This window comes from Sus scrofa, chromosome 13 (assembly GCF_000003025.6).
Source record: "Sus scrofa isolate TJ Tabasco breed Duroc chromosome 13, Sscrofa11.1, whole genome shotgun sequence".
NCBI lineage: Eukaryota > Metazoa > Chordata > Mammalia > Artiodactyla > Suidae > Sus > Sus scrofa.
Window position 1 is genome coordinate 79,130,603 of NC_010455.5, and position 20,133 is coordinate 79,150,735.

General features: G+C 48.9%; 1 protein-coding gene across 10 annotated transcripts in view; it reads left to right on the plus strand.

Moving 5' to 3' along the window:
* Nucleotides 6,887-20,133, plus strand: part of MRAS (muscle RAS oncogene homolog) — a 73,651-nt gene continuing 60,404 nt past the window's right edge. The window contains exon 1 of one of the 10 annotated variants that reach the window (XM_021069517.1): nucleotides 6,887-7,018. The gene's annotated coding sequence lies outside the window, so the exon portion shown is untranslated. Of the gene's footprint in view, nucleotides 7,019-8,449; nucleotides 8,851-9,130; nucleotides 9,592-13,917; nucleotides 13,943-20,133 lie in introns of those variants that run through there. The other 9 variants (XM_021069515.1, XM_021069513.1, XM_021069511.1 and 6 more) reach the window with 9 other exon arrangements.

Genomic DNA, 20,133 nt, shown 5'->3' on the forward strand with positions numbered 1-20,133 from the left:
ATTTTTTTCAAGAAATCTACAATTGGCCCTCTGTATCCACAGGTTGCACATCCACGGATGCAACCATCTGCAAACCACAAGCTTAATACATGCTCAGCAGTTGGTTGAGTCCACAGATGCAGAACCTGCAGATGCTGAAGGGCCAACTATGGAGCTTGAGCCTCTGTGAATTTTGGTATCTGCATCAGGTCCTAGAACCAATCCCCTGGGGATAGCAAGGGATGACTGTATAGCACACATACAGTGAAATGTGTAAGGTATACTAATCATGAACGCTCAGCTTGTTGAAATTTCATTTTTGTATATATCCATTTAACCACCACCCAGATCGAGTTACATAACATTTCCAGCACTTATTTTTTTTAAGTAATGATTTTTATTTTTTCCATTATAGTCCAGCACTTCTTTCCAATGCACACAGTTAGAGTTCCTCTCCCCCAAGAGATAACCACTTCAATCACTATCAGTTTTACTTTTCTGCTAGACTTCATACATTTTGACTTTGTATTTGTTTTTTTTTAATGCCCACATCCATGGCATATGGAAGTTCCTGGGCCAGGGATTGAATCCAAGCTGCAGCTACACGCTATACTGCAGATGCAGCAATCCCAGACACTTTAACCCACTTCACCGGGTGGGGAATCAAACCCAAGGGTCTGGCAGTGACCCAAGCTGCTGCAGTCGGATTCTTAATCCACAGTGTCACAGTAGAAACTCCCATATACGTTGTCTTTTGAATCTGGCTCTTTTCACTTAATCTGTAATAAGGTTCATCCCTGTTATTTGTGTATCAGTGCTTCATTCTTAGTTATTGAAGTAAAATATTCTGTTGTATGAATAAACTACAATTTATTTATTCATCCCCTAGTTAATAAGCATTAGGATTATCTCCAGTTTGGGGGCTGTTATGACTAAAATTGCTATAAATATTCTTCTTTTATGTTTTATAGTTAATTTACAAGGTTGTGATAATTTCTGCTGCACAACAAAGTGACCCAGTCATACATGTACATATATCCATTCTCAGATTCTTTTCCCAAATAGATTATCACAGAATAATGGGTAGAGTTCCCTACGCTACATAGCAGGTCCGTTGACCAATCATTCCATATACTGCATATGTCAGTCTCAAACCCTCCATCCATCCCTGTCAGCCCCCACCCACTGTCCCCTTTGGTAACCATAAATTTTTCAAAGTCTGTGAGTCTGTTTCTGTTCTGTAAATAACTTCATTTGTATCCTTTTTTTTTTTTTTTAGATTCTACATATAGGGGATATCATATGATGTCTGTCTTTCACTAACTTCACTTAGTATGATAGTTTCTAGGTCCATCCATGTTGCTGCAAATGGCAATATTTCATTCTTTTTTACAACTGAATAATATTTCATTGCATACACCTACCACATCTTCTTTATCCATTCCTCTGTTGAGTTGCTTCCACATCTTGACTATAGTGAAAAATAGTGCTACAAGGAACATTAGGGTACACATATCTTTTCAAATTATGGTTTTCTCTGGATAGATGCACAGGAGTGGGATTGCTGGATTGTATGGTAGATATATTTTTAGTTTTGGGTTTTTTTTTTTTTTTTGTCTTAACTGTCTTTTCGTCTTTTCTAGGGCTGCACCTGCAGCATATGGAGGTTCCCAGGCTAGGGGTCTAATCGGAGCTATAGCCACCAGCCTATGCCAGAGCCACAGCAACGTGGGTCCGAGCCGCATTTGCAACCTACACCACAGCACATGGCAACACTGAATCCTTAACCCACTGAGCAAGGCCAGGGATGGAACCTGCAACCTCATGGTTCCTAGTCGGATTCGTTAACCACTGAGCCACGACGGGAACTCATATTTTTAGTTTTTTGAGGAACCTCCATACTGTTTTCCATAGTGGTTGCACCAATTTACATTCCCACCAACAGTGTAAGAGTAAAATTGCTATAAATATTCTTATACATGTCTTTTAGTGAACACACTTACTAATTTCTTGTAGATGTATACCTAGAAGTAGAATTGTTGAGTCCAAAGGTAGCTGCATGTTTAGTTTTTTAGATTCTACTAAACAGTTTCCCAAAGCTGGTTGTGCCAGCTGTCAATTCATGACCTCCTAGATCCAAATCCATACTTAATTATCTGCCTCGTGCTAATGGAGCTGGGCCCTGCAAGCGTTTCTCCTTTGCCATCTGACACAGTATTTAGGTTTGTCAGTAGGGAGCACTGGCAGCCACTACAGGAGAAAGAGCCTTCTCTTCCTGGTTCTGATGTGGTGACTTGGCAGATTCCTGCAGCATGCGGCAGCCAGAAACACAAAGCATGTTTCCATGGGCAGCTTCCTCCAAAACAAAACAAAACAAAACAAAAACAAAACCCCAAAGGTTGACTTTACAATGCATCACTCCTGTGGGGGATTTTCCAGCAATATCCACTGTGTGGCACCCTTCCACGGATGGCTTTCCTTAGCACCAAGAGGAATGTTTTCCAGTGAATTCTATCTGCATGGACCTTCAGCAAACTTTTTTGTCATCCAGTGGGTCATGACTACATTGTCTCAAACAAGGCATGGATCTCAGCCCAGTGGCAGAAGATGAGGGTTGGGACTCATACAGATTTGGTCCTTTGAGTACTCTGCATCAGCCCTAGGGGCTGCTCCCTATATCTGCTATAACTATATTCTTTTTTTTTTTTTAATGGCCACACCCATAGCATATGGAAGTTCCCAGGCCAGGGAATGAATCTGAGCCACAGTTGTGGCAACATGGGATCCTTTATTAGCACCATGCTCTAACCAACTGGGCTAACCAGCCCAGCTTCAACACCAGATCTTTTAACCCACTGCACCAGGCCAGGGATCAAACCTATACCTCTGTAGCAACCCAAGCCACTGGCCACTACAGTCATATTCTTAACCCACTGTACCACAGTGGGAACTTGGGAACTTCTTCTTTTTTTTTTTTTTTTTTTTTTTTGCTTTTTAGGACCACACCTGTAGCATGTGGAAGTTCCCAGGCTGGGGGTTGAATCAGAGCCACAGCAATACCAGATCCACAGCTGCATCTTTGACCTACACTGGAGCTCATAGCAATGCCAGATCCTTAACCCACTGATCAAGGCCAGGGATCAAACCTGCATCTTCATGGATACTAGTTGGATTCGTTCCACTGAGCCATCACAGGAACTCCCACAGTGGGAACTTATTTTTTGGGGGGTTTTTTGTTTGGTTTTTTTTTTTTTTTTTTGTCTTTTTGACATTGCTAGGGCCACTCCCGCGGCATATGGAGGTTCCCAGGATAGGGGTCGAATCAGAGCTGCAGCCACCGGCCTACACCAGAGCCATAGCAACTCGGGATCCGAGCCGAGTCTGTGACCTACACCACAGCTCAGGGCAACGCCAGATCCTTAACCCCACAGTGGAACTTGTATAACTATACTCTTTGGAGTCCTCTTTTCTCCTTAGTAGGTAGTCCCTACTTATTAAAAACACCTAATAATTCTTTAAAATTTCGTGTCCAAAGTATGCGTAGTTTCTGTATGCTGAGTGCGCCCTGGCTGTTACGTGGATATGCCATTTTATATTTCCACCAGCAGTGTATGGGAGTTCCAGTTCCTCTACAGTCAGTTGTTTTAAAGTTTTGTCTGTTCATTAAAAGGAAAGAAATAACAGCATTTGCAGCAACATGGATGGACCTAGAAATTATCATGCTATGTAAAGTCAGTCAGACAATGAGACACCAACATCAAATGGTATCACTTACATGTGGAATCTAAAAAAAAAAAGACACAATGAACTTCTTTGCAGAACAGATACTGACTCACAGACTTTGAAAAACTTATGGTTTCCATATGAGACAGGTTGGGGGGTGGGGGATGCACTGAAGGTTTGGGATGGAAATGCTGTAAAATTCGGTTGTGATGATTGTTGTACACCTATAAATGTAATAAAATTCGTTAAGTAATTAAAATAATAATAATAATAAAGTTCTGTCTATTGACTCCAATATCTTAATGATCTGTGTGTCTTCTGTTTTTTCTCTTGCTTGTCAGTTATATGATCTTGCCTTGTCACAGGACTAGTCATGTTTTACTATATGCAGACATTATATATAAGAGGTAGAGAGGAGTTCCCTGGTGGCTCAGTGGGTTAAGGATCTGGCATTGCCACTGCTGTGGCTCAGGTTGCTACTGTGATGAAGGCTTGATCCCTGCCCTGGGAACTTCACCATGCCATGGCTATGGCAAAAAAAAAAAAAAAAAAAAAAAAAGTAAAGAAAAGAGGTAGAGAGCCTCCAGATGATGTCATTTGCCACACAGAGTGTTCCCTCTTTCCTCTCTTAAGCTGCTAAGGAACGATCACCTTAATCCACTGAAAGACTGAGCTGATTTGGAGGCTGGGTTTCAGTTTTTGCCAGAGACCTATCTCCTGTTTACCCCTATTCCTCCCATGTGAATTTTGCCAGACAGCCTTGCAGCCTTGTATCCTAAACCATGCAATTCTGTGGAGAGTCGGCTCTGACCTTCAGAAGTTTGCAACACAGATGTCTAGACACGGTCCCCATGAACCTTCAAAACGTGTCAACTCTCGGAGTTCCCACTCTGGGGCAAGGGAATGGACAGTGCATCTGCTGTGGCAGGGACACAGGTTTGACCCCTAGCCTGGCCGAGTAGGTTAAGGAACTGAGTTTGCTGCAGCTGTAGCATAGGTCGCAGCTCCAGCTTGGATTTGATTCTCAGCCCAGGAACTCCATATGCTTCAAGGCATACACACAAACAAACAAAAAATCCCAAACCTGGCAAATCTCATGCAGAGATGGAGCTGGCCTTGTTTTTGAGGTGGGCTCTTTCTTCTTGGGAAGGCTTTATTTTCTAAGCACTGTGGGATTTTGGAAGATTTTGCTCTGCTTTTTATGATGCATTCTTGGGCCCAGAACTCAGCAAATGTCATGTGCGGAAAACTGGTTGTATGTTTAAGGCCCCCTATTTCCAATTTACCATCCTAATATCATGTGGCCACTAAAAGCTTTGCTGGTTTCTCTTTACTCCATTAGAAATCTTCCTTTTGGGCAAAGATTGGTCATCAACTAGTGCTCCAAATTAGCAAAGGTACTAGGGGAGGGAAGGGGAACAGCGGGAAAGCCTCATCTTATTTTGCTGCTCTAGAAGAAGTGGCCTGCCACAACTTACTATGTCCTACCTAGAAGGCAGAATCCCCTCAGCCTTTGAAACTCAGAACCCTTTTCAAACTATGGTCCCAGCATGTGTTTCAAAATCCTAGAGTGGACCTTTTTTTTTTTTTTTTTTTTTGGTCTTTTTAGGGCCGCACCCATGGCATATGGAAGTTCCCAGGCTAGGGGTTGAATCAGAGGTCTAGCTGCCAACCTACACCACAGCCACCGCAACTTGGGGTCCGAGCCATGTCTGTGACCTACACCACAGCTCACAGCAATGCCGGATCCTTAACCCACTGAGCGAGGCCAGGGATCGTACCCCTGTCCTCATGGATACTAGTTGGGTTCATCACTGCTGAGCCAAGTTGGGAATTTTGGACTTTTCTTCCTTGACAAATTTTTATCATGTTGCTATGCTGAGACTCTAGGTGTCAAAATGGGGTTCAGAGTTTTTCAAACTGTAGGTCACAGCCCATTAGTGGGGTATGAAATCAATTTAGTAGGTCTCGCTAGCATTTTCTAATGAAACAGTGTAGAGCAAGTCAGAGTACATCGTATGTAGTAATAGTAAGTATTGTTTCTTGAAATTTTTGTTTCAGCGGTGTATATGCACATGTTTTGGTTTACAATGCCAAACCTCTTTGTTCCTATAGGTTGCAGGCCAAAATGTTTAAAAGTCACTCACTGCAAGTGACCAAAGGGAGAAAAACAAATGATCAAAAACTTTTGGAGTTTCCGTTGTGGTTCAGAAGGTTAAGAACCTGACTAGTATCCATGAGGTCTTGGGATTAATCTTTGGCCTTGCTCTGTGCATTAAGGATCTGGTGTTTCTGTGAGCTGTAGTGTAGGTTGCAGATGCAGCTTGGATCCCACGTTGCTGTGGCTGTGGTGTAGGCTGGCAGCTGTAGCTTCGATCTGAACCCTAGTCTGGGAACTTCCATATGCCACACGTGAGGCCCCCACCCCAAAATTAATTAATTAATTAAAAAAAAAGCGGGTTGGAGAAGTTTGGCCATGAATGGGAAATTGATTGAAAACTGCTCTTCTGGCTGCAGAGAGCAAGAGGGAACCAATGTGAAGGATAGACCACAAGCATCACAGAAAAAAATCTTGGGTGTGGCGGGTGCAGGGAGAACTGAAGATGAGAAATGGCTGAACCTGGAGTTCCCATAATGGCCCAGTGGAAACGAATCTGACTGGGAACCACGAGGTTGCGGGTTCGATCCCTGGCCTCGCTCAGTGGGTTAAGGATCCGGCGTTGCTGTGAGCTGTGGTGTAGGTCACAGATGCTGCTCGGATCTGGCATTGCTGTGGCTCTGGTGTAGGCTGGCAGCAACAGCTCCGATTGGACTCCTAACCTGGGAACCTCCATATGCTGTGGGTGCAGCCCTAAAAAGACAAAAAAAAAAAAAAAAAAAAAAAAAGAAAAGAAAAGAAAAAAGAAATGTCTGAACCTGATTGGTAAAGACATGACAACCCTGAGAGAAGACTACATAGTTCTTGGCACCAGATCAGGGCAGCCTGGGGGAAGAAAGGCCTTGTACTTGGCACAGAAGAAAGGTCAGCTGAGGGAAGAATGGGCCTGGGGGTGGGGTGAGCCTCTTCTGCTAACCCCTGGTTGGTGCTCCACAGTCTGCAAAAGAGTGATTCCAGCCACAGGCCCGAATGGGACTGAGACGAGCGCTTGTGTTTTCTTCACCTTCTCCCGCTTTCCCAACACCAAACACACACACAACTGACCTGCTGCTGAGGCCACAAGACAGAAGGAAAGAGTGGAGGCCCTGGGGTCAGAAGGCCCTGAATCTTGGTCCACTGGCTGGGTGGGGTGGGCCTGTGTTCTCCTGATGTCTAAAGGTAAGACCTTGAACCCTCAGGGACCACAATGAGGTAGGGAGTTCTGGAGGAAAGTTTTACTGCAATGCCCTGGCGTGGCTGTGGCTGTGGCAGAGACCAGCATTTGTAGCTCGGATTCGACCCCTAGAATGGGAACTTTCATATGTTGCAGGTGCGGCCCTAAAAATGATTTGAAAAAGAAAAAGAAAAAGAGGGAGTTCCTGTCGTGGCTCAGTGGTTAACGAATCTGACTAGGAACCATGAGGTTGCAGGTTCCATCCCTGGCCTTGCTCAGTGTGTTAAGGATCCAGCGTTGCCTTGAGCTGTGGTGTAGGTTGCAGAGGTGGCTCGTGTTGCTGTGGCTCTGGCGTAGGCTGGTGGCTATAGCTCCGATTCGACCCCTAGCCTGGGAACCTCCATATGCTGAGGGAGCGGGCCTAGAAAGTGCAAAAAGACAAAAAGAAAAAAAGAAAAAAAGAAAAAGAAAAGAAACTGGCATCAGATTGGGAGTCCCAAGCATGGCATGAAGGACTCAGGGCAGCAAGGTTCCCCCAGGCCTGGGGTGGTGGGTGAAGCTCTCAAAATGAATGGCTTCCCTGGATGTGCAAACCTGGTTCCAAGTCACCTCCGCGATGATGTCCTACTAAAAGAAGGTCCTCAAAAATGACGTCGAACTACAATGAGATACCGCTCCCCGTTACTCTCCAATAGCATGGCTATAATAAAAAAGACATGATACCAAGTGTTAGCAAGGATGTGGAGGCATGGAACGCTTATACATGGTTGGTCAGAATAAAAAATTGTGCAGTCGCTTTGGAAAACAGTGTGGGGGCTCCTCAAAATGTTATGCGTAGTTAGCATATAACCCACAATTCTATTCTGAGGTATATACCCAACAGAAATGAAAGTGTTCATACAAAGACTTGCCCACAAAGTTCATAGCAGCTGTATTCATAATAGCCCCCAAATGCAATCAACCTAACTGTTCTTCAGCTGATGAAAGATGACATGTGGGGTACCCACACAATGGAATTCTATTCAGTCACAAAAAGGCATGAAGTATTGCTACATGCCGCAACGTGGATGAACCTTGAAAATATCTTGCCAAGTGAAGGAAGCTGGGTTACAAAAGACCACATGTATGATTCCACTTACATGAAATGTCCTGAGTAGGCAAATCCATGGAGACAGAACGTAGATTAGCAGTTTCCAGGGGCTGGGAGGAAGGGGGAATGGAGAGCGACTGCAAGTGGGTTCATTTGTTTTTGGGTTTTTTTAGGGGGGAGGGTGTTATGAAACGTTCCGCAATTAGATAAGGGTGATGGTTGCATGACTTTGTAAATGTACTAAAACCCACTAAATTGTCCATTTTAAATGCTGGAATTTTATGGTATGTGAATTATACCTCAGTTTTTAAAGTAAGGAAAAAATGACGCCGTTGGAGAGCAGATAGCGGAACTGAAACAATGAAATGGATCGGGAGTGTCGCCTGTGCCCGTCTGTTGCCTCCACTGAAATGAACTTTAGGCCCAGGAATCAGGCACCAGGAGGGCCTGGGGGAAGCGACGCTGAGGGTAGAATCTAGAAAGAAACATGGATAGGTGCCTCGTTAGCGCAGTAGGTAGCGCAGCAGTTTCATAGAAAGAAACACGGCCTGAGATTCAACGGGAACCCGGTTAGGGTGGCGGCCCGGGATCGCCTAGGACCGGGGAGGCGTCTGCAGGCTCCGAAGTTGGCCGGGCGGGAGCGGAGATTTAAAGGCTGGAGCGCAGAGGCTCTTAAAGAGGCCCGGGCGAATTACCATTCGGCGTCCACCTTAAAGCCAGCTCCGCGGCGCCGCTGGTCGACCCCGGGTAAGTACGCGGGGCTGCGGGGGAGGCGGCGGCGCCCGTCTGGTCTCTTGGCGGGTCTGCTCTGCCTGCCGGGTCAGGCGGGGCTCAGCGCGTGTGGTTCTGACCAGGCGGGCCGCGCGTCCTGGAAGCCCGGGGCCCGCGAAGATGGCAGGGTTGCGGCGCCGGCCGTGTCCCCCCCACAGTGCCCACGGCGGCGGCGCTCTATTTTTAGCAGGCGCTGTTGCAATATTAGGAATGCGCAGCTAGACCAGCGCTCCCGGCGCGCGCGGGCTGCGCGGTCGCTTTAAGGAGGCGCCGGGGCGGGGGCGGGGACGGGCCAGAGCGGCCGGCGGGCCGCGGGCCGGAGCAGTCAGTCTGGCAGCCGCGGGGCCCCGCGAGCGCGGCGCTGCCTTCTCACAGGCGCAGGCATGGAGGAGGCGGCCTGAGGGCAGAGCCTGGCTGAAGCGCGCGGTGAGCAGTCGGGCCGCCTGGGAGGGGAGGGGACCCTGCCCGGCGCTTTGTTCCGGGCGGGAGGTGTGGCCGCCCCGGGCCCGGCCGCGCTCGCCAAAAGCAGACTGCGCTCCCAGGCTGGCGGTGAGTGGACCTTTGCCCGCACCGCTGGCTCCAGCGGAACGGGGTACGGTCGAGAAATCCGCCACGATCGAGACCCCAGTGGGAAGGGCCTGACCACCGCCCAAAGAGCCCCTTTCATGGTAACCGCCCTTGGGTTCCTTGGCTGCCCTGGCGAGAACCCGCGAGAAGGTGGGTGGCCAGAGGGCATGGGGGTGGGGGGCGGCTCTTTTTCCTTTTAAAATGGCGTTTACAGAGGGCAGGCATCAGCTGGGAGAGTTGTCAGATTAATCTGAAAGATAAACTCTGACTGCTTCATAAACAGCCTTTAGCTGCCCCCGGGGCTCTGGTCACTGCTAGGGCCCGCCTCATTCATTGATGGGACCTGGCAGGGGCGCCCACTGCGTGTGTGGGAACAGTGCCAGCTCCTGCATCTGGGAAAGGTAGGGGTGCAAAGTGAGTGACAGCCTAGCGTGACCCATACTGAGATGAGAGAATCTCAGGAGTTGTGGGAGCAGACAGCGTGGAAGGTCAGGGAAGGCCTCCTAGAGGAGGTGATGCATGGCAGGAGCATGGGCACTGGACACCCTGTCAGACTGTGGCTGGAACTGCGGTCTGTGCTGGCCAGAGCCAAGTCTGGAGAGGTGGACCAGGGCCACTTCATCTGGGCTCTGATCCCTGAGCTCTGGGATTGCCCCTCCTCTCCCAGCAGGGCCCTTGCTCCTAGCAGGCCTCCCTGAGCTAGAATGGTTCTTGCCCCTCCAAGACTCATACCCTGTCCTGGCCCTGACCAGAGGGGGTGACTGACAAGGCTGTGAATTGTGGCCTTAAAAAACTGACCACCCTGGCAGCAGGGATGATCAAGGAAGTCTGACTTAAAAGCCCTAGAGCTCCCGCTATAATAATAGCTGTCAGCAGGGCTTACACAGACCAGGCACTTCATGTGGATGTGCTTGCTCATCATTTGGCAAGACTCCGCCAGAGGGGTTTTATTATCACCCCCATGGGCACAGGGGCACAGGGGCTAAAAAGAGTCAGGAACTTGCCCAAGATAATATTTGGGGTCCACCCTGTGGCTATTCAGGACCCTCTTGTGAGGGTCTGCTATCCTGAGCTTGAAGGCTCCAGGTGCAGCCTGTGTTAGGCTTAGGCTCTGTTTCCATTCACTGGTTTGGTTGACATGTGCGGTGATGAGCTGCTGGTATTAATAACTGACACGTGCCAAGGGCTTTGCAGTGAACAAAGCACTTTCACCCAGGCAGTTCTTAGAGTTTCTCCTACTTCTCTTCCCAGAGAAGAAACTTGAGCTGGCTGACATCTTTGTAAAATCTCTCAATTTCCTATAAACTGCATGTCTCTGCTGACTGGGGCTGAAGAGGTTTCAGGTCATGGTTTTGACCCCCAGTCTGTTCTCACTCGCAGCAGCCAATTAGCTTCTCTGTCTGTGGTTTATGGTGTAGTTTACCCTCTCTCTGCTAGGCCAGGAGGCTTGGAGCTTTGATGTGCTGGGGGTTTCAAGGTGGTAGGGGTCTGCCAGCCTCTTTGGGGGTGGCGGAGGGGTGGGGTTGCTAAGTCAGGTGCTCTACTGGAAACTGCCCCCCTCAACATTTCCATATCGGGTGGGGGCGTCAAGACCCTCCGCTGAACCCTGGTGAGGCAAGTGACAGTCTTCCAGCGCTGCCAGTTCTGTTTGTATTTGCCACTACTTATGTTTTCACCTACCTAAGACATCTTTGTAATAGGTATAACTTTGATTAGCTCAACCACAGGTATTCACACTTTGAGCTGATCTGAGCTGCTTATAAAAGACACGTCTATTATCCCTTGGGGTTGGATCCTCAGCTTGAGTGAGATCACCTGGAACCAGGGAGAACCTCTGGGCTATGATGGACTGAACCAGCTTTCAGGGTGCCTGGTCCCAACATCAGCCCGAATGGCATGTTGACCAGCCTGCTGGATCAAGTGACTTCTCGGGGCAATGTGACCTCCATTTTGTATTTCACATCTAGTGTCATCATTGCTCCCATGCAGAGTATGCCCCCCTGCCAACAATTGAAAACATACCTGCTCATAAGCCATGCTCATGTGAAATAAGTGGGAACATGTTCTCTTGCAAAGCTGGGTTGTTCTCAGGTGTCCAGAGTGTGCATTGAGTTCCAGAAGCTCTGTACCTGCCAGGCCCAGGGCAGCAAACTAAACTGGCTGGTTGAACTTTGTCTAGGGATGGGAGAAAGAAAAGAGCTAAGTGAGGTCTCCATGCCCTGGGAACCTGGCAGCTCTGCATGGTCTAGAGGCTGAGCAGAGAGGTCAAGCTTTGCAAGGAATTTTTGTTGGTGGACTCTGAGCCTTGCCACCCCTCGTAGTCTTGGGTGATGCCACTGGGCCCAGTAGTATTGGATCAGTAGAGATGCTTTGGGCTGCTGATAATAAAACCCAAGTCATAGTGAATTAAGCAGAACTTAGATCTCCCAAAGATACTCTCAGCTCTTGTGAAGTCTCTGTACACAGGGATGGGATATTAGTGTCACTTCTAGCAAGCTCTTGTATGGGATAGGCAGCCAAGAAGGCTAAGTGTTCAGAGCAATGGTTTTTTACCTCCTTGGGCCACCACCTCTTTGCCAGTGAGAAGCCCCAGGAACAGTTGCTTGGGTGTATGAAGTTGGGCCTACCATTTGGGAAATTTGTGGACCTCTGAAAATGAGCCCTGCATCCCAACATAGATCCCCCGCTTCACAACTGTTTGCTGAGGACTATCTCTGAGTCTCTGCCCTCCCAGCCAGGCCAGAGGGTTGTCATGGTAGAGCCAGTGTCAAGAGTGGACATAGAGTGGGACGGGTGCCTGCGGGTTGAAGTCCCAGCAGGCAGCCAGCAGGTCTGTCATGAGGAACTCTGACCAGGAGGGCAATGCAGCCACCTCCTGCTTCAGACAGCAGAGGACATTGTTGTGGCTGAGGTGACAGCTGCACTGCACTTGTTGGTGCCAGCCATGTATCCCTTGGGGCCCACCTCCAGTTTTGGGCGTAGCATTCTTGCAGCTTGTGAGAGGCCCGTTCTGAGACTCCATCCCTGGTCCTCCTTGGCCCAGCCTCCACCACTGGGCGTAGAGCCTGTTAGCCCATTGGCATGATCAGGGCAGCTTTCTGCAGCCATCCCCCTTGTAGGGGTCACGAAGTACCAGTGCGTATTTAGCTTTTTAATGTCCCTATCATTATCCTTTAGTATTCTTGATAGCTTTACTCCATGGGGCCTGCTGATGGCCAGATGGCCAAATGACAATGTGGGTCATTCCTGGTTGTGAGGTGACATTCTAGATCTCAGAGGGGCATATTTTCATGTACTGAGCCTGGCATCTGGCCACCTAGATGGATAAAACATTGTGATTTAGGTCTGGATTGTGTTGCCAATGAGATTTTGGAGAATACTAGGAAGAGATTTGGCTGTGTGACATGTGGCAGTGGAAGTGGGGGGGTGGGATGGAGAGTTCGGTGCTTGGGTCCCCTGTGACCCTTGGTAGGGCCTTGGGAGCATCCAGTGCTGCAGAGGCCCAGGCTCCATCTGTGACATCTCTGCCCCGCCCTCAGGGTTGTCTTGGGGATTAGATGAAATACACAGATTGAGAACATGCTTTGGGAGACCAGAAAGGGCTGTAAGAATTAAGAGCATTATCAGTATTCCAGCAACCTTTGGATAACAGAATCATGGATCCAGAAGGGGCCCCTGGGGCATATTTAGTCTCAATGCAGACCCAGTAGAACACATTTCACATTTCTCTTACTGGTGAGGGCAATGATTTTAAGTGAGACACATTTTAATAATTACATATGCAGTTATTTATATGTATTATATAAATACAGCATGGCATCAAACCTGTTTTTTTTTTTTTTCTTTTAATGGATATTTTGCCCAGATTAGAGCTAAGTAAATATTTTAAGTTAACAGGTGTGGTGTGATTTGGGGGTAAAGATGAAGCCAGTAATTGTTCTGTTGTAGACAGATACAGCCCAGACAGGAAAGTGACCCCTTGAGTAGAGGCTGGGAAACTTTCAACAGGGGGTTCCTCCTGTGCAGCCAGTGAGGGGCGGGGCCTCTTCTAGAGACCCTTCTAGAAACAGGAAGCCCCTCAAATCAGTCTACCCTATTTGAGGATTCATTTATCCTTGCAAAATTCTTTTTTTTTTTTTTTTTGTGCTTTTTAGGGATGCATATGGAGGTTCCAAGTCTCAGGTCCAATCAGAGCTACAGCTGCTGGCCTACGCCAGAGCCACAGCAATGCAGGATCCAAGCTGCGTCTGTGACCTATACCACAGCTCACGGCAACACCAGATCCTTAACCCACTGAGTAAGGCCAGGGATTGAACCTGCGTCCTCACGGATGCTAGTCAGATTCATTAACCACTGATCTATGACAGGAACTCCCTTGCAAAATTCTTTGCTTTTTCCCCTTAGCCTGTCCCACTGGACCTGTCTCACATGAACCTTGACAATCATGCTTTTCCCCAACACAAGCAACTCTGCTTTCTCCAGCTGTTCCTCAGATGGCATGGTTTAAGGACAGCCTCTCTGAATGTCTGCCCTCCCTCTCCCTCCTTTCCTTCCCTTCCTTCAGCAAAAACCAGTGGGCTGGGCTGGGCTCCATGCTCTGCATTGGCCATCTCTAAGCTCACAACAGTTTTGCTATTAGCCTTTTACAGATGTGGCAACTGGGGGCTCAGGGTGGTTAAACAGACCATGGCCTGAGAGGAGCAGAGCCCAGGAGTCTCATCTGGTCCCGGAACACATGCCCTGTCTGTTACATGGAGCTGCTCCCAGAACTGATGCCTTTGGTCATTTTGATGACATAGCTCTTCTCTCCTGATGCTCATGGGACAAGGCCCAGGAGGTCTGACCATAGGTGTAATCACTGCTGCAGTGGAGCAAAGGCCTTGTGAGGAGAGGGGATGGAGCAGGACGGGGACACTGTGAGGCAGCAGAAGTCATAGAAATGCAGACATGGCTGGATGGTTGGCAGGAGAGGCCGAGGCAGCCTAGATGGCAGTGGTTTTCCCCGACTCTTGTTCATCCCACAGTCATCCAGGAGCCCTTCCATCATTTGTGCACTTGCTGTATTTTTTAATTTTGAAAAATACAAAAAATAAAAAGACAAAGGATAATATGTAACAATCACCATATACCCATTACCCCAGATGAGCAGATGTGACCCTTTTCTCTGCACTCAATGGCAGGGTTTCAGCACATCCTTGGTTTCCATGTCCAGGCTCTTTTAGCTCCATGTACCCAGCGAATTCAATGAAAATGCCCCCTGGGTCTCCATCGGGGTTATTGATGGATCCTTTTGCTACCTGAGCCCACACTGGGGAGGGAAGGGTGTGCGTCTTTGGATTTAACTTTTATCAAAAAATTCCTCTGGCGTTCCTCTTGCGGCTCAGTGGTTAACGAATCCGACTAGGAACCATGAGGTTGAGGGTTCGATCCCTGGCCTTGCTTGGTGGGTTAAGGATCCGGTGTTGCCATGAGCTGTAGTGTAGGTCGCAGACACAGCTCCGATCCCACGATGCTGTGGCTGTGGTGTAGGCCGGCAGCTACAGCTCCGATCAGACCCCTAGCCTGGGAACCTCCATATGCCACAGGTTTGGCCCTAGAAAAAGACAAAAAGACAAAAAAAAAAAAAAGTTCCTCCGCCCCCCCCTCCACACACACACCTGCCTACCAGGCTGCTGAGCATCATGTAGTCACAGCTGCCTAAATTGAGCTGTAATTTGAATGGTAAATGTACATATTTGGAAAAGACAGAGGGAAAAAAGAACAACGATTTTATAATTAGATGGCAAGGATTTGTTAAGCAGCTCATCTTCAACCATCTTAAGCAAAATACATTTTATGTTCTAAAGTACAGAACTTTTTTTGGGGGGGGGGGCATACCCACAGCATGTGGAAATTCCCAGGCCAAAGATTGAACCCATGCTGCACTGAAGCTGCAACCGGCACCACAGCTACGGCAATGCAGGATCCTTAACCCACGGTGCCACAAGGGTTAAGGAACTACTGTAAAGGGGGGAAGCCCAGAGTACAATGTAGTACCTTTCTAACCCCTAACACGGCCCTGCCAGCTCTCCCTTTCCTTGGCTTTCTGAGAAAGAAGTGCACCAGGTGCCTGGTCCCAGGTCCTCCTCTCTGCCAAAGCTCTCCAGCTGCAGAGGAGGAGCCTCTCCATGACGGCAGGAGACAGGAGACAGTTTCTCACCCAACTATTTTCAGCCTCCTCTTTCCCGCCCCCGGCTGACTGACTGACTCCCAGGCTGGAGCCTGTCGTGGCCCATTTGCATGTAACTAGTCTTGAGTTAGGGCAGTTAGCAAAGCATTGCTTTTAAAGGGGTGCAGAAAAGATTAAAAACCTTCTGGAAAAGCCTGCATACTCAGGCAGATCCCATTTTCAGAGTCACTGTTGGGGACAGATTTGAACTAGTTTCATTATAGAACGTGGGGACTCGAGCTGGACTAAGTGGTGAGATTGAGTTGAAATGTTTTCTGTCCTTGTATTACCGATAAAGGATAATACTGCCTCTATCCTTTCCCCTGACTTAGTAGAGATGCTGCAAAAGCCAGCAAAGGTGGGAGCCCGAAGGTGGATGCTTTGTTGGGGTTTGTCTTGCAATGAAAACTATCAGAGACTGTGTCCATGAAGGCAGTTAAGCATATTATAAAACAAATGCCTATTTGTTTATGTGGAAGTACACATATATATTATGTTGATGCAACCTACATTTTTTTTTTTTTTGTCTTTTTTTTTGCTATTTCTTGGGCCGCTCCCGCGGCATATGGAGGTTCCCAGGCTAGGGGTCGAATCGGAGCCGTAGCCACCGGCCTACGCCAGAGCCACAGCAACGCGGGATCCGAGCCGCGTCTGCAACCTACACCACAGCTCACGACAACGCCAGATCATTAACCCACTGAGCAAGGGCAGGGACCGAACCCGCAACCTCATGGTTCCTAGTCGGATTCGTTAACCACTGCGCCACGACGGGAACTCCCGCAACCTACATTTTAAAGAAAAGTTTTGGTTTAAAAAGAATCTCCCAGGAGTTCCCTCTGTGGCACAACAGGATTGGCAGCATCTCTGCAGCGCCAGGATGCAGGTTAGATCCCCAGCCTAGCACAGTGGGTTAAAAGGATGCAACTGTGGCTCAGATCTGATCCCTGGCCCCGGGGAACTCCATAACCTCCAGGCTGCCAAAAAAGAAAAATTTTTAAGAATCTCCTATACATACTATGTGTTGGGCTGGCCTTAGTATTACAAGTACCCAGATTAAAAGTGAAAATATCTGTAGACCTGTGGAGCTGTGTGGAGATTGCTGAAGGTGTACTGGGGTTGGGGAGGCTCTACTCTCCCCTTAGGGCTGACCATTTTGGGGGTGGGGGGGAGTCTGGGCACAGATTCTTGCCTCCATTATATATTATTTATTCATTATATATTCATTTTATAGGCAAAATGAACATTATATATTCATTTTAAAAGCAAAATTTATTTTAACTCAGTTTGGGATTTTTTTTTTTTTCATTTTAGCCTTTAGAACTTCAACACACCTTGAAGTTCAACTCCCCCCGCCTTTTTCTTAGGGTCAGATCTGCAGCATGTGGAAGTTCCCAGGCTAAGGGTTGAATTGGAGCTACAGCTGCCAGCCTACACCACACTCACAGCAACACCAGATCTGAGCTGCATCTGTGATCTACACCACAGACGCACTACACTACACTACTGCAACGCCGGATCCTTAACCCACTGAGCAAGGTGAGGGATCGAATTGGCGTCCTCATGGATGCTAGTCGGATTTGTTGCTGCTGCGCCACACCGGGAACTCTGAAAATTCCCCCTTTTAGATGACCCACAAATTCACCCCTTTGTATTTTAAAGCAACTGGAAATGGAGGTCCCAAGGAGGAGGTAGATGCAAGCCTATTTTTCTTGGTGAGGACCATTCTCTCATGAGGAGGCTCAGCAGCCCCAAAATAGCATCCATCATATTCTTCTTTCAATGCCTGCTTTATTGTAATGGGAGATGATGGAAAAGGGTGGAGCCACGGCCCCAAAGCCTTGGGGGCATATATTAAAAAATAGCTTGTATGAGATATGTCTTCCCAGCCATCCCTCCACACCCACATTCCTCAGGTTGAGCTCCCCCAGGCAGCAGAGCCAGGAAAGCTGAGGGGTTCTCATGTCCTCCTCACACCCGCAGAGGAGGTCAGGCCCAGGTGCCCTGCTGGTGCTCTCACTCCTGGGGAGCTAAGGTCAGCTGGCATCAGAGTCCTCCCGGCCACCCTGACTTGGTGACCCCCGGCACCGCCCGCTGCCAATGGTCTGAGTCCACTTATCTGGGGCTGGGTGGGTGTTTCCTGCATGTTTGAGATTTTAAGGAGGAAATCAAAATAAAGAAACAAAGCCTTTGTTTTACTTCTGGGCTTAAAGTGGGGCCGGCTGGAGGGATGGAAAAAGGGAGCAGGTCACTTGGCACTTCAACAAAATAACCATTCGAATAAAGCACTTAACAGGGGCTCTTTTCTGTTTGGGGTTGGTGTGTGGATAGGGAAGCTGGGCAGAGGCTGCGAGAGTCTCTGTGTGGAGCGAGGGAGGCGAGGGCCCCAGGCAGGGTCTCCAGCCGGGGTCTGGGGCCACCAGCAATGGGCAGCCAAGGGGCCTCAGGGAAACTGTCCTCGATCCCTTCCTCAGAAGAGTGGGTAGCAGCACGGGCTGCAGGCTGGAGGGCTCCCCTGCTGCACTTTCTGCTCCCTACCTGTCCTCCATGTGACCTTGGGCGTGCTCCCCTCAGCTCCAGCCTCCTTAGTGGTGTCTGTGATAAGGGACAGTGCCGCTGGGACACAGATGTCCCACCCACCCATCCTCCTTTCTTTTCTAGTCCAGTCATACGGGGCAGGCCGCCTTCACACACATGTGGAGATGGGGAGACGCTCCCCCCATTCTTCCCCAAAGGTGTTATCCCTGTGGAAGGTTTCTGAGCGGATCGTTTATCTTTCTTTGATGATGACCCAATCAGTAATGAAAACCTCCCCATCTGAAGTATTTCTGGGGATTGTAGGGTGGGGACCATGCCCACTGCCCGTCTAGGTCCAGGGTCAGCTGCCACACCCTGCGTGGGTGCCATGGGCCTGGCTTCCAAATTCCCTAAACCCCACTGAGCTGTTGTGGCTCAGTGGCTGTTGTGTGGAACAGGCCTTTGAGAAAGGGGGCTGCCCGTGACTAAAAACAGGGCAGAAATTAAAACTGAGCGTCAGACACCCGTCCCTTCCTGCTCACACCCTTGGAGACTTTCTCCCTGGCTCTGTGTCTCCTCAAGCCTAGTTTACTGCCATTTTCCAGGGACCCGTTTTCCTAGGCACTTTCCCCTAGAACTTCTGAAAACACCAAATTTCCATTACTTTTGACCACAGGGGAATCATGACATGGAGACGAGGCTGTGAGCCTACCCTTTTACTTGTGAAAAGAGCTGTTAAGTAGCTTGTCTGAGCAAGAGGCATGCACCCCAGACCTACCCTGTGACCTTCCCTGGGAACCTCGTTACTGCCACTGTTCCCAGCCAGGTCAAAGTCATCAGTCAGGCTTTCTTTCCCAATGACTGCAGCAAAACCAAGTGTTAGCCTTTTTTCCCCTTCATGTTAGAACAGTTTGCAGCATAGCTGTGAGGATTGGAGCCTGGTGCCAGGCATGTGCTGGGCTCTGATACAGCAGAGAATAAACCAGAACCCGGGCCCTGCCCCCTGGAGCTGACAGTCTAGTGGGAACCATGCATTATAGCACAAACAATTAAGCAACTGAGTGCAGCCTGCAGAGTGCCATCAAGACAGAAAACTGGGTGTCCTGGGAGAGTAGAGCAGTGACCTCACCTAGTCTGAAGTGCTGGTTAGGGAGGTATAGGTGAGTGCCTAGCTTGTGGTCAGGACATGCTAAACAGGCATTCTCATTAGCAGCCCTGGCCACAGGACTCCACCCGATTCCACCTCCAGCTTGTTGCTGCCACCCATCCGCCAACAGATGTTTTGCACAGAGAGGTTCCATCATTTGCCCAAGGTCACACAGCTAGTAAGTGGCACAACCAGGATGCAGACCCGGGCCTGTTGGACTCATTTCCATGCTCCTAACACCTGCTCTGCCTCCAGCTTTAGGCCATGGGCTCATCCACATCAGATGGGGTGTAGGGTGGGATGTCTTTCCCCAGCACCCCCCTTTCTCTGAGCCCCTGGAACAAGCCAGCACAGATTGTGATCATTCCTCCGGTCATCAGTGTCAAATCTTGTGCTTCCCTGTCAAGCCCTGTGATGGCCCAGCTACAGGAGACGTAACCCTGCAGTCCGGCTGGGTGGTGAGGTCTCCCTGCAGTGCGGGCTGCACAAAACGCCTCGTGGGCTGAAGGAGGTGATTCAGAGGGATCCTCCTCCCCTGCCTGAGGGCTTTGGGGCAGCCTGGAAAGCAGCCCTGTGCGACCCCAGGCACCCTTCTGTGCAATTTGGTGGAGGGAGCATGGGTAAGAGGTCGTGCAATGTATAGATGATGATGATAGTGATGGTGATAAACACTTTATGCGCCAGGGACTTTCTAAGCACTTACATGAATTGGCTCATTCTGTCCTCAGAACAACCCCATGAGGCAGATACTATTGTTAACAGGTGAGGAAACTGAGGCACACATGTGAGTTGAGCAATTTGCACATACACCTAGCAGAGGGGC